The sequence below is a fragment of the Pseudophryne corroboree genome, chromosome 2 (assembly GCF_028390025.1).
Source record: "Pseudophryne corroboree isolate aPseCor3 chromosome 2, aPseCor3.hap2, whole genome shotgun sequence".
Lineage (NCBI taxonomy): Eukaryota > Metazoa > Chordata > Amphibia > Anura > Myobatrachidae > Pseudophryne > Pseudophryne corroboree.
This window is the reverse complement of record NC_086445.1, coordinates 1,002,298,694-1,002,313,523: the sequence shown is the minus strand read 5'-3', so window position 1 is coordinate 1,002,313,523 and position 14,830 is coordinate 1,002,298,694. Positions and strand designations below refer to the sequence as shown.

The 14,830-nt window shown below is 42.9% G+C and overlaps 1 long non-coding RNA gene across 2 annotated transcripts; it reads left to right on the top strand.

Annotated features, from left to right (window-relative positions):
- The first annotated feature begins 215 nt into the window (after positions 1-215).
- Positions 216-13,842, top strand: LOC134987730 (uncharacterized). 2 transcript variants are annotated; one of them, XR_010193318.1, is made up of 4 exons: positions 216-321; positions 5,628-5,705; positions 8,599-8,771; positions 13,614-13,842. It is a non-coding gene; the product is annotated as an uncharacterized LOC134987730 (long non-coding RNA). The 2 variants fall into 2 exon arrangements; XR_010193313.1 differs by having other exon boundaries at positions 8,580-8,771.
- Positions 13,843-14,830: the final 988 nt, after the last annotated feature.

Sequence of the window (14,830 nt, the reverse complement as noted above, 5' to 3'; positions counted from 1 at the left end):
CAGCTTGCAAGTGACAGTCTGAAGCACCGCTCCCAACTGCGCGTAGATGTATTATTGATAGTAGTAGTAGTTGGACTGACTGCGTCTGCTACTGCTGGCCGAACGGCTCAAAACGCCAGCAGTACACAGCCACACTTCGGCAGAGGATCTGGAAACTCGACAGGGGGCGTGGCTACACGGAGTCCAGGGGGGCGGAGCTACACAGGACTGTCTCAGGCTGCCTGCTGCTCACATGGCTGCTGCTGTGCTGTGAGAGGGAGAGTTGAAGCTGATGCACATGCAGGGCAGCCAGTGATAGTAAACTCTGCTGTAGTGTGTAAGGTAAGAGTGAGGGGGGGGGGGGGGGGGGGGAATTGTGTGTGTGTGAGCTTCTGTGACTGTGATTTCCATGTGAACTTCTATATGTGTGTGTGTCTTGTATGTGAGGTTCTGCAGGGAGTAGGATTTAATATAGCAAGGGTGAGAGAGTGCAGGTGCAGGGAGTGTGTGAGTGTAATATAGCGCAAGGGTAAGAGTGTGTGAGTGTAATAAAGTGCGGGAGCAGGGAGTGTGTGTGATACAGCGCGGGGAGCGGGAGTGTGTGAGCGTAATATAGCGCAAGGGTGAGAGAGTGCAGGTGTAGGGAGTGTGTGAGTGTAATATAGCGCAAGGGTAAGAGTGTGTGAGTGTAATAAAGTGCGGGAGCAGGGAATGTGTGTGATACAGCGCGGGGAGCGGGAGTGTGTGAGCGTAATATAGCGCAAGGTGTGAGAGAGTGCAGGTGCAGGGAGTGTGTGAGTGTAATATAGCGCAAGGGTAAGAGTGTGTGAGTGTAATAAAGTGCGGGAGCAGGGAATGTGTGAGTGTGATACAGCGCGGGGGGCGGGAGTGAGTGACTGTAATAGAGTGCGGGGAGCGGGAGTGTGTGAGCGTAATATAGCGCAAGGGTGAGAGAGGGAGTGTGAGTGTAATAGATTGCGGGGACAAGGAATGTGTTAGTGTGATACAGCACTGGGGACAGGAGTGTGTGAGTGTAATAGAGTGCAGGGGTGGGAGTGTGTGAGTGATACAGCGCAGGGGGCGGGAGTGTGTGAGTGTAATAGAGTGCGGGGGCAGGAGTATGTGAGCATAATAGAGTGCAGGGGACAGGAGCGTGTGACTAATAGAGTGCGGGGGCAGGAGTATGTGAGTATAATAGAGTGCAGGGGACAGGAGCGTGTGACTAATAGAGTGCAGGGGCAGGAGTATGTGAATATAATAGAATGCAGGGGACAGGAGCATGTGACTAATAGAGTGCGGGGGCAGGAGTATGTGAGTATAATAGAGTGCGGGGGACGGGAATGTGTGACTGTAATAGAGTGCGGGGGCAGGAGTAAGTGAGTGTAATAGAGTGCAGGAGGCAGAGAGTGTGTGAGTGATACAGCGCGGGGGGCGGGAGTGTGTGAGTGTAATAGAGTGCAGGGGCGGGAGTGAGTGAGTGTAATAGAGTGGGGGGGCAGAGAGTGTGGGAGTATGATACCGCGCTGGGGGCGGGAGTGTGTGAGTGTAATAGAGTGCAGGTGGCAGGGAATGTGTGAGTGTTATACAGCACAGGGGGCGGGAGTGTGTGAGTGTAATAGAGTGCAAGGTGCGGGAGTGTGTGAGTGTAATAGAGTGCGGGGGGCAGAGAGTGTGCGAGTGTGATACAGCGCGGGGCGGGAGTGTGTGAGTGTAATAGAGTGCAGGGGGTGGGAGTGTGTGAGTGTAGTAGAGTGCAGGGGTGGGAGTGTGATACAGCATGGGGGGCGGGAGTGTGAGTGTAATAGAGTGCAGGGGTGGGAGTGTGTGGGTGTATTAGAGTGCGGGGGGTGGGAGTGTGTGAGTGTAGTAGAGTGCAAGGTGCGGGAGTGTGTGAGTGTAATAGAGTGCAGGTGCGGGAGTATGAGTGTAATAGAGTGCGGGGGGCAGAGAGTGTGCGAGTGTGATACAGCGCGGGGCGGGAGTGTGTGAGTGTAATAGAGTGCAGGGGGTGGGAGTGTGTGAGTGTAGTAGAGTGCGGGGGTGGGAGTGTGATACAGCATGGGGGGCGGGAGTGTGAGTGTAATAGAGTGCAGGGGTGGGAGTGTGTGGGTGTATTAGAGTGCAGGGTGGGAATGTGATACAGCGTGGGGGGTGGGAGTGTAATAGAGTGGAGGGGCGGGAGTGTATGAGTGTAATAGAGTGCAGGGGCAGGAGTTTAAGGGGCAGACTAGATGGGCCAAGTGATTCTTATCTGCCTTCAAATTCTATGTTTCTATGAGTGTATGAGTGTAATAGAGTGTAGGGGCGGGAGTGTGTGAGTGTGATACAGCGTGGGGGGCGGGAATGTGTGATTGTAATAGAGTGCAGGGGGCAGGGAGTGTGTGAGTGTGATACAGCGCTGGGGGCGGGAGTGTGTGAGTGTAATGGAGTGCAGGGGGCGGGAGTGTGTGAGTGTTATAGAGTGCAGGGGGGAAGGAGTGTGTGAGTGTGATACAGCGCAGGCCGCGAGGGGTGGGAGTGTGGGGCCAATGTGTTTTTCCTACTGAGGCCATTAATTTTTTTTCCGCCCCTTTGGGGTCCAGTGTGTTTTATTTTACCTGTAGGGGCCAGTATTTTTATTTGTATTTTTCTGGCGGTGCCAATGTGTCTTAAGAATGATGACTAGCTCAGTGGTATAAATATGAAGTCCAGTTTTCCCATAACTGTTCGGCGATTTCTCAAGGTGATATAAAATTGAAAAGTGGTTATATCGTTCATGTATCGGTGCCCTGTTAGTGGAAAACCGTCTGCATGTGTTCACCGTTTGATGCGGTGACATTACAGGTAGCCTTCCACCCTTACTGATGAGACTGCAGGAGGAGTAAATCTTGCTTTAAATAACAATTCATATATATATGTAGTTATATAAGCATGTATTTTAAACAGAAATTAGGATCAAGAACTCGCTTTTATAAAACGAGGGTCTCGGGAGATGCGCTCTATGTACAGCCAATCACTGCGTGCCTGTGACTGCGGCCAATCTCTATCACCCCATATCTAGCCACTGCCAGCGTATGGCTGCTGAGACCTTAGCACCCCACAGTACATGTAAGGGCTGGATAAAGAAAACATTTGTGTATACTAAACACTGATTGGGGGAGGGAGCAAACCGAGTGTGCTGCCTGTAGTGTTTTATATATTGTTTGTGGGCCCTTATTTGTGTATTGCCAGTCCACTTCAATAAAAATCAAAGCCCGCTCCCCTGTCCCCCAAAAAATAGTTTGTGTGTGTAGCACCAGAATATAATATACAGATAGTCCTCTCATTTTGCATTATACATTTTAGCACCATTAAAACGGGATCTGGTCAGGATCCCTGTGGTCGGAATCCCGGCATTCGAAATACAGACGCCAGAATCCCGACATTACTCAGAGTGCTGGAGCCGGGATCCCGACATTGATCACTACCCGGCGTCGGAATCCCGAACAATGATTACAGAGACCACCAGAGATAAGCAGCGGTGGGGGGATGGGAGGTGGGTAGTTAGGTTTAGTCTGCGAGGGGGGGGATTTGAGGTTAGGGTCAGGCTGCGGGGAGGGGGGGCTAGGGTTAGGCACCCCCGGGGATGGTTAGGGTTAGGCTGCGGTGGTGATGGGGTGTTTAGGTTTAGGGTACGGGAAAGGTGGGTTAGGGTTAGGGGGTAAGCTTAGTTAAATAGTTCATGTCGGTATTTTCAACATCGGGATGCCTATGTCGGTATTTTGACAGCCAGCTTGCCAACCATCGGGATCCTGATACCAACCCCATTAAAACATATATAATAACCCAAAAATTGGGCCTGATTCTGAGTCAAACTCAGGCACATCTGTGTGTGCATCTTTTGCCGCTGTAGTGTGCGCGACTTTATGCTGATCTTAAAACACAAACGTCAAAACCTGCACCTGCCCCATGCTATGTGCAGATCTCTGACAGACTACTGCCTCCAATGTTAGCGATTAATCATCTGATTTCGCTACAACTGCAGTGACACTCCTATAACATGTCCATAAGATGGTGCGTCTCCGTGTGTCTTATGCCATTCCTCAGTCAGGAGCCCCTAATACATTATACTGTAGCTATGTATTGGATATTAGCAATTTGGGTTTGAATCTAATCTATCTATCTATCTATCTATCTATCTATCTATCTATCTATCTATCTATCTATCTATCTATCTATCTATCTATCTATCTCACTATATGCTGGGTCACCTCAGTTTTCCCTGTTCTGCTCTTGTCCAGGCGACACCCTCCATCCAACCCCACCATTCCTTCTCAGTATAACTACTTATTACAAAAGTAAACTTTTTTTTTACATATAGAAAGATTTCACATTCATGACATCGCTGAGCGACCTGTAACTTCTTTCGTTGAGAGATTTCATATTTATGTCATCACTAAGCGCACCATTTTCTATATTACAGTCACGTTAACAAGAGATGTTTTCCTTGGTCATTTTTAGATTGTCACATTACACTGTTGATATAATTGAAGAAGTGAGGGAGACTGAGGTTTTTCAAGGTAGTTGCTAGTCACACCTCCTGTGCAGACCACACCCTCACAACATCAACCACACCCCTAACATTACTAGTCACACACCCATGGTGTTTTCACATCCCCTGCCGTGGCATAAAATAGGCCCTTCTTAAATTTCAGCTCCAGGCCCATATGGACCTTAATCTGGCACTGCATGCACCAACAGAATCATAACACTGTGTTGTTTATACTAAAGCCCACAGCCAACAAAAGAAGGGGACAGAGTTGTGTCATGTCATGATCACCTACAGTGAATGGCAGTAGTGCAAATCTTGGTGTAGTTTTTATAGAAGCAAATCAAGCACCCATGTTCATCAGTTTTCCTGCTCCACCAGGTCCTGTCACACAATGTGGCTCTTCCTGCAGAACAATTTAGCATAATTAAATGTACAGTGAGACTGACAATCTGCTGCAGACTTCCAGACTTTATTAGTAATGCATTCCTCTCCTCAGCATTTTGTACTATTCCATTGCACTTTGAACATTGGAGGATAAAGACCCCCTGATCAGGGGCGTTTTAAGAGAGGAGGAGGCCCATGTACAGCCTTCTGCTTCAGGGGCCCCCTCCTCTCTGACTGATGAACAGGTATTTTAATAATTACCTCTCCTGGGTCCCCCGGCGGTGCCATCCCTCTACACAGCGCAATACAGTCTGAGAACAGACCCTATTGCGCATGCGCAAACCTCCGGGAACATGGCGCAGCGGCCATTTTCCCGAAGATTTTGCTAATGCGCATGCGCCAAACTCCGGAAAAATGGCCGCCGTGCCATCTTTCCGGAGTTTTCAGCAAGCGCAATAGAGTTTGTTCCCCCTAGTGTTCAAACACTATTACGCTGCTGAGAAGGGATGGCTCCGACGGGGGACTCCAGAGAGGTATGTATTAAACAAATGGGTGCAGTGTGTGCGGGGTGGGCCCCCCAGGATCCTGGGGGCCCGTGTGCCTCGCACACACTGCACCCACTATAGATACGCCAATGTCCCTGTGATTTGCTGTTATACTTCAGCCTTCCAGTACGCATATTACCTATAGAGGTGACTATAGTTCTGAACCAACAATATTGCACCATGAGAGGTGTTTTTATGTTTACTTGTAGACCATATATGCTGTGAGCAACAGATTGAAGATCGAAAACAACAGTACTTGATGTGCATGATAGAAAACCCCTTATCTGGTAAGCAGAATATCTATATGAGTGTTGTCGCATTACAAAATCAAGTGTAAAAATACTGCACCATTAGGCGCTTGTCCTCCATTTTGTTTTTCTAGATTCCAATTCCACAAAAACCTAGTGGCCCTTCGAAGGACTGAGCTGCCACCCATAGGTTCACCTGTGGAGTCCGTGTGCTAAAGTCGACAGACTACAAGAAAGACCTACTATTATATACTTACCATAGATAAAGGGAAAGTAGCGCACTGACCACCCTCGTTTTCCATATATATATATATATATATATATATATATAAAAATACTAAGACTAGTGGTAATATATGGATGCATGTATTATAGAGTATTTATATAGAATTTATAAGCCACAGTGCTGTCTGTCACTCACAGTTCTCAACTCACAGTGTCGCAGCCTAACAAACTAGCTCCCGACGAGGTGACGGCCCTGCTGCTGATTCTTACAGCTGAGCTGAGCTGCACCACTTCTTAAATCCATGGGCCACGCCCAGCCAGCTGCATGCCTGCCCCTCCCAGTCCCTGCCCATATCCCGGAGCTTGCTGATTCTGAAGAGGCCAACCAGAGCCGGCTGCAGAGATTGACTTGCGAGATGATACCACCTCGCGAGATCCTAGCAGCGGTGCTGGAAGTGTGAGGGAAATCCATGTCAAGGGATAAAAACAACCAGGTGACACACACATACATCCCCCCTCCTGGCAGTCCGACCAACCGCTTGCACGCCTGCCCACTGATTTATAATAAAGAAAAAAAAATGATCCCACCAACAAAATGGCTATTGGTTTGCTCTGTGCAGGGCTCCATGGCATGCCTAGGCCCAGGTAATCTGTACCCCCTCCCCCTCTCTCTCAACAGCACTGCTTGCACCTACAGAGGTGGGATGGGGAATTGGTTAACTATACTGAGTATTTGCACAATTGCAAACACATGCAAACCTGCACAGAAATATACTTACACATTAGAGAAAGCCATACAATTTGCAGGTTGTCGAGGGCAGGAGTACATTTATGATGACAATGTTAGCACAAGCAAACCACTTTTGATTGGCTGGTTAGAATTTCACCTCTGAGGTTCAAACTTAATAGACAGCGATTTTAAAGAGTCAACGTGATTCCGGCGAGATAGTCACCAGGTTGGTTTCCCTTTAACCTATTTGTCGCTATAAATCTATCTCACCAGAATTGCACCTGCTCCCGCAAATCCTGGCCTTTTACATTTTGCCCTGAGTCTGAGAGGCGCCTACTTCATTGCTCATGCATGCACTATGGGGGTAATTCAGACCTGATCGCTAGCAAGCGATTTTTGCACTGCTGCGATCAGATAGTCGCTGCCTACAGGGGGAGTGTATTTTAGCTGTGCAAGTGTGCGAACGCATGTGTAGCAGAGCCGTACAAACAAATATTGCGCAGCCCAGGACTTACTCAGCCGCTGCGATCACATCAGCCTGTCCGGGACCGGAATTGACGTCAGGAACCCTACAAATGCTTGGATATGCCTGCTTTTTCCAACCACTCCCTGAAAATGGTCAGTTGCCACCCACAATCTCCTTCTTCCTGTCAATCTCCTTGTGAATGCCCATGAGAATGGATTCTTCGCACAAACCCATCGCTGAGCGGCGATCCGCTTTGTACCTGTGCGATGCGTCTGCGCATTGGGGTGCATACGCATGCGCAGTTTACACCTGATTGCCCGCTGTGCGAAAACGCAGCCTAGCGATCAGGTCTGAATTACCCCCTATATTATATTTTTTGTGTGCGTGTTTGCAATTTTTTCCCCCCATACATATGATAGAGAGATCTGTCTGCTTTATAAGAGGGGTGTTTTTTTTTTTAATGAGGCCTAAAAACTGTTGTGTATCTCACAAACAAAATAGTTTTTAAAAAAAAGTGCGTAATAATATGTGATTTATGCTGGACGCAACCCATAGTTGCCGTAGTTGCAACTTTGCATATCTGCCAAATGGTGGCTTTGTGGCATCAGTGATTTGGGGTGTTGTGGGTACAAATCAGGATCAGTCATCGTATTCAATTTTGTCATTCTAGTAGATCCTGGTCATCATATATTTACCATGCTGAGATAAATCTCACATGCTGAGATAAACCTTTAAAAAAGAAGTAATACATTTTGAAAGGAACTCTGAAATAAACAAGTATTAAACCTATAAAGTAAATGAAACAATTTCCTTGAACAATTTTTTTTAAGAGTTTTTTTTTTTAGTACATAAAAATAGACTCTGTCTTTGGTTTCAATAGACATTATAGCAAAAACACACACCAATAATCACATGGTGTGAATGACACAATAGTCTGACATCTTTGCTGCTTTATTAAATATGAGAATCCAATGTGAAATTGCTTCTGAAACACTTTAGTCCTTGATAAGTATAATTTCAATTTTTGTAAATGACTTTCCACTTTCTAGATTCTTCAATAGATTTTTATTTCCATTTATAAGATTTTTTAAAATAATTTATAGCATATTAATGTTAGAGTGTATAATGTTGCATATTTGGAAGGAAAATAATCTACATTGATTTGTAAGATAATATTCAATTTTATTTTTTTGTATTCTGCTCAAATAAATTTAAGTAAGCAAAAGACTTCTAAATTTACACTAAAATTATTGCATTTGAGAGAAAGTAGTACTCAGAAACTTAAGTCCTTTGGTCTTATTAACTATTTTAGAAATTCAAGGTAATTATGTTAATTAATTCAGTTTTTGAAATGGCATAAAATTGTAGTAGCATAGCAAAATATTTGGAAAATTATAAGGAAAATTATAAGGTTTATTTTTTATGGTTCTGCAATGTTCACTGTTGTATTTGTAACACTCTTTATTTTTGTTTATTTACCTTTTTATGACAGTTCATCATTATTTTTCTAGTTAAAGGCATTTGATGTAAACATTGTAAGAAAACCACAGAGAAATCAAGAATGCTGATCTTGGCTTCACAAGTAAAAGAAAAATGCCTTAATTGAAACAAGGAAACGGTTATTCAGACATTAAAACTCTCACATTGTGTCTGATTTATGAAATTTAAATCAAAAGTACATAAGGTAAACATGACCTCTTTCATATTAAAACATTTTACAGCTGTTCTTAAAAGTCTGAACAGTAAATGTTGTCAATTTATCTCCTTATGAAGGCGCATAGTGTATTCAGTCATCCCAATTTAAAGTGATACTGATAATATTTATAGATATTTCCTTTTAAATTAGTAACTTCAAATCAGTGGTGCAATACGATACAATACTTTTTATTTAACAATAACTAAAACATATATAGAAATATGGGTGCAAAAGTAATTAGATCAGATCAATAAATTACACCGTTTATTACTGCAGAACAAATAATTTGGATACCTGCAGATAATAATTGTATATTGCTAATTTATTATGAAATTCATAAAAAAAAACTAAAATAGAAATTAAGTCTCCCCAGAATGAAATGCTTCATAGTATTAAAAAAAATTAAATTACGGAGCTAGTTGATCAAATAATACCCTATAAAGGGAGAGTGGGTTTTGGAACGGCAAAGTGAATATGGGAAGAATAATTTGTGCTTGATTACATATTAATTTAGTAATAAAAAAAAGCAAAATAATGACAATCATTTCTTATAGGTCAACAAGGAATGTACTTAGATAATTTACTGTTCCTGTTTTGATTTGTCGCCTGGATTAATTAATATATGTTTTAAAACATCTCCCATGAAGTACAATTGTTTATGTCCTCCTCTCCTAAACCCCCCCCCCAAAATAAATAAATAAATGAATAAATAAATAAAATAAAATCTTACCAATACCAATAAAATTTAAAAATAGAATCAGAACAGGATTAAGCATAATATATCATAAAATAAACCTAGCTAGCAAATCTGTCTTATGACCATTATAATGGTTCATTTTGCATATTCTTGTCCGTGTCATGATTATAACAGTCATGGCTACCAAATATACGACATACTACGGCGCCTTGTGTGGAATCAGCGCTATAAGATATCTAAGACAGAGATAGTATTTCTTAAATGTTATGGTCAACCCATCAAAAGGTTTGGATAATGTGCCATAATAAACCCAAATCTGCTGTCTGCAGGGAAACCAAATGTTATTTCTACCTTTAACGCCTGTTATAAAAATTTAATGGGTTAACGGAATGCGTTGGTGCTGTCGGTGCTGCCTTTGTAGTTAGTGAACAGAATATAAACTCCAGGGGGTAAACGAAATAATCCACCCCATGAGATTGCCCCCCTGTCCTTGTGCTTTAATATGAGACTAGGTTCAATTCGTATTTGTCTGATCCTTGCATAGAGGTCTGGGAGTGCTTCTAACTTAGCCGTATTTAAACTATTTATTTATTTGTTTATTTATTTATTTATTTATGGATGAGGCCTATACTAGATTCCCCCATGGCCTAGTTTTTGAGTGCCATTTTCTTCCTTCCAAAGTATGAAATGTTTATTTCCCATAATTCAGTTCCCCAAACCAACAGTATTTGTGCAAATATGTTGATACTTGGATGTTCCTTTAATTCATTCCAAAATTATCGGAAAGATTCCCGTACATTGACTTTGACATACTAATTATTATTGTGATTAGTGTTTTTTATGGCTGACATTAAATAAATCCAGAAGGACAAAGGCATCCATGTACTAAGCCTTAGGGTGAGATAAAGTGGACGGAGATAATGTACCAGCCAATCAGTTCCTAACTGTCATGTTTCAAACACAGCCTGTGGCCTGGCAGTTATGCTGGGTACACACTGCCCGACTGAGCATACACACTGCCCGATCCATTGGGACTGGGCGGGCATTTACATGCGTATGCCCAGTTCAGCTGTCAATCACCGCCGGCTGCTGCAGCATGTGTACGGGCGGTTGGCTGACCGCTGGTACATGATGCACCAGTATATCGATAGATATATCGGTCATTGGCTGTGCGGCAGGGCTGACGCGATATGTGTGTGAACGACGACGTACACAGACATATCATTCGTACACACTGACCGACGGACCTGCGATATATCATCCGTTCCATAGAACGGCCGATATATCGGCCAGTGTGTATGCACCTTAAGGAGCTGATTGGCTGGCACTTTATCTCCGTCCACTTTCTCTCGATCCATAGCTTAGTACATAGACCCCAGAGTTCTAGCAGTGGATGTTTGGTAAGTTACCCTGGCAATATGTTCATTCATGTTCTATTGATCTCGGGTACTTGACTAGGTTAATAGAACCATATCAGGAAATGTGCTATCATGGCGAACTAGCTTCTAAGAGATCCCGAAACTCATACTTACTGTATGTAATCTGATATGATATATTTAGTCAAGCAAGAAGTTAGTCCAGTGATACACTTGTGGCTTGGGCCAAACTCGGTGGCCCTTTAACCTTTAATGGGGCCGCACATTATACTTAATCTTTGTAGAAAGCTAAATTTGCGCAAATATGTGTAACAAAGATCTCTGAATTCTATTATTATGTGGAATTTATATCTGGTTACGGTTATCATTCAGGGTGCTGGGGGAAACAAATGCCTTTTTTTCTTGCTTAGAAATACCCCTCCCTTTCGAGCACCTGAATGATATCACTAAGCTAATTGAGCATCTACCAATATATATGGTCATCAAGGCTTTAGACTGGTTCAGTGGGTATAAATCAGATGCTTATGGGAAAATGTGCACCTTAAATATTTTTGCTATTGTTTAGAGAATACTAGTTTCATCTTGGTTGGGTCTACTATATGGGAAGGTATGCAGAGGTTGGGTTAGATTTATTAAACTTTTGTAAAGGAAAATTGGAGATGTTGCCCTTGGCTACCAATCAGATTCTATCGCTCCTCTAATTAATTCTAGAAAATACTTGGGATCTGATTGGTTGCAATGGGGAACACCTCCACTTTTCCGTTTTAGTAAATCTACACCAAAATCTTATTTATGTTGACCAGATTCTGAAACTTTGATGATGAGTGGGAGTTATTTAGCAACACAGCTGCACAGTAACCCATAGCAACCAACCAGCAATCAACTTGATCAGTCTGTTACAAGTTCTGCTAATGTCTCATTACTGTTTACACTTTTCTGTTCTATGCCAGTAAATATATTCCATGTGTCTTTATAAAAAAGTGTGAGACCTTTTTTGAAAACAGGCGAACAGGTGCAAGGGTAAATGATGATGTAACCCTCAGCAACTAGTAATATCTTTGCTTTCCGTTTCTAAACTTTATTTCAAAAATTACAGAATCTCACTGGCTCCTTTGCGTCAGTGCGCCTTCCCTGTACTCTTCCCTGTGCATCAGAATTCATGTACATGTACAGTAACAAAGTTTGATGATGGTTTCTAAACTTCCCCATCTGTCAAAAAATTAATTTATGACCTTAAGCATTGATATAAGTGCCGTGACTGCAGGATGAGTGCATGCTATGAGGCCCTGAGAGAATGGGGGCTCTTCTGAGGCCCCCACATTCCCAAGGCACCTGAAGCACTCCCCAAGAAGCACTGTGTGAGGGTAAGTGCCACAAAGGCATTCTAAGGACAGGCTTCTTCTCTTTTATTTTTGGCCCAGATTTATCAAGCCTTGGAGAGTGATACATTGCACGGTGATAAAGTACCAAGCCAACCAGCTCCTAACGGCCATGTTACAGACTGTGTTTGAAAAATGACAGTCAGGATTTGATTGGTTGGTGCGTTATCACAGTGCTATTTATCACTCGCCAAGGCTTGATAAATCTAGGCCCTTGTGTTGCTACAGCAGCAATGCTGAATTCCCGCCTAAATTTTGCTATGGGGCATGCCTCCCCAATTCCCAGTAATTACTGTACAGTAACAAATTAAAGGACATATTGGTGAAAGCTTGGAGAAAGATAAAGTGGAGAGAGATAAAGTACCAACCTATACCTCCCAACGGGATGTAGTTATTTGACCGGCGGAGGTATGCTGACCAGCGGTCTCCTGACCGCCGTCACTTATACCCAACCCCTCCAACAACTAACGAAAGAAAAGTGGGACACTCGAGTACCCAAAAAAAGGGGGTATGGCCTTGACTGGATGGGAATGTGGCCTTGGATGGGAGGGTATGGTTTTGTGGCATATCCCTGACTTTTGGCATTGTGGGGTTGTGCCCAGCATTTTCCAAGCAGATACAGCACGCACAAGAGAGACAGCGGGACAGTGTCCAAATAGCATGACTGTCCCGCTGAATTCAGGACTGTTGGGAGGTATGCCAACAAATTAGCTCCTAACTGTCATTTTTCAAACATTGGGGGACATGTACTAAGCAGTTATAAAAGTGGTGAAGTGAGCCAGTGGAGAAGTTGCCCACGGCAACCAATCAGCTGCTCTGTATACTTTTATAGTATGCAAATTATAAATGTTACGTCAATGCTGATTGGTTGTCGTGGGCAACTTCTCCACTGGCTCACTTCTCCACATTTATCACTGCTTCGTACATGTCCCCCATAGGGCCAGATGTACTAAGCCTTTCAAAAATTATAAATAGCATGGTGATAAAGTACCAGTCAACCAGCTCCTAACTGTCTTGGCAGTTAGGAGCTGATTGGCTGGTACTTTATCACCATGCAATTTATCAATGTATCTCTCCAAGGTTTGATAAAGCTCTGCCTTTAGCCTTAAAATGCTTTAATAAAATTGTTATGACCCTGAAGTAATAACTGTACTGCTGGTAACCCAACAATGTTTTTTTGTTTTTTTACATTTAGAAAAAAAATAAAAATAAAGTAGTATAACAACTCTGCAGAGAAATAGTGCTTTATTATCTGCCATGAAATGTTGAAAAAGCACCTTGTGCACAGTGTATATATGTATATATCTTACTGTGACACTTGTTTATTTTTTGTGCATCTGAAAAGCGGTGGCTATTTATTTATTTTCCACCCCCCCAGTCTATTTCTTTTTCCCAAAGCTAACATTTGTCGGGACAGGTTCTGCCAAGTAATCAGGATGGAGCTACAAAACAAAAAGACACTAAAGGGAATTCTGTACTCCGTTACTGTGTCAGGTGATGGGTACACGCAAACTAACTTACAACGGAATGTACCGGAAAGGCTCCGCAGCTCCTGAATGTTTCAGCTTACAAGATTGTTGTTCAACTGGCTTCCTGAAATCACTTCCAACAGGCAAATCGAGAGTAGATAAATATAAAAAGTGATTAAATGGAGAATTTTATTAAACATTACCAACACAAGCCTATTTTGATATTCTTGAGACCTGCAGTCAAACTTTCAAATATCTATATCAACACTGCTCTCATTTAGCATTAGACAGTGTTCACTATATACAGTATATATTTCACTATTTCTTATTTTATATATGTATATATATATATATATATATATATATATTCTAAACCGCTGGCAGCACTCCAGGGCCTCACTCTGGAAATCAACAGGACAGGCTGGCCACTGTCCATCATTTCAATTTATGAACAATCTTTCCTCAGAGACAAGCACATAGAAAAACCTTAAACCTTTACTGACCTTAAATACCCACTGAAATTACCCTAATGCTAATCATCTCAAACGGCATTATCCATCACACAACCATGACATCATCAAGGGTAATTTCAGTGGGTATTTAAGGTTAGACATTTACAAATACAATCTATGTATTTGTCCCTGAGAAAAGTTTGCAGTTAAACTGAAACATCGGGTAGTGGCCAGCATGTCCTGTTGATTACTGAAGTGAGTCTCTGCAGTGCACCCATCAATTATACACATATATACCCTGATGTTTACAGTGTAGTGCTCTGCTGATGCCTGGGAATTGTAGGCACTTGCTGGTGTAGTCTTGACCTTGCTTTGCAGAGGGGAGATGGGCGCATGTTCATCATGCATTATAGTAGTACCCAATGAGAATGCATAGTAACCAGTGATATCTATTCGGCTGTCTTATATCAATGATACAGTCTAGGAATCTGTGACTTCACTGGGGAGGTTTACAAGGTCAATTACATGACTGAGGCAGTCAGTGATGTCAATGAGGCATTATAGTAATCGGTGACATGACTAAGAATGTGTAGCAACCCAGTGACATTACTGAGGCTGTTTAGGAAGCAATGACAGTACTCAGGATGTCTTACAAAACAGTGACATCACTGATG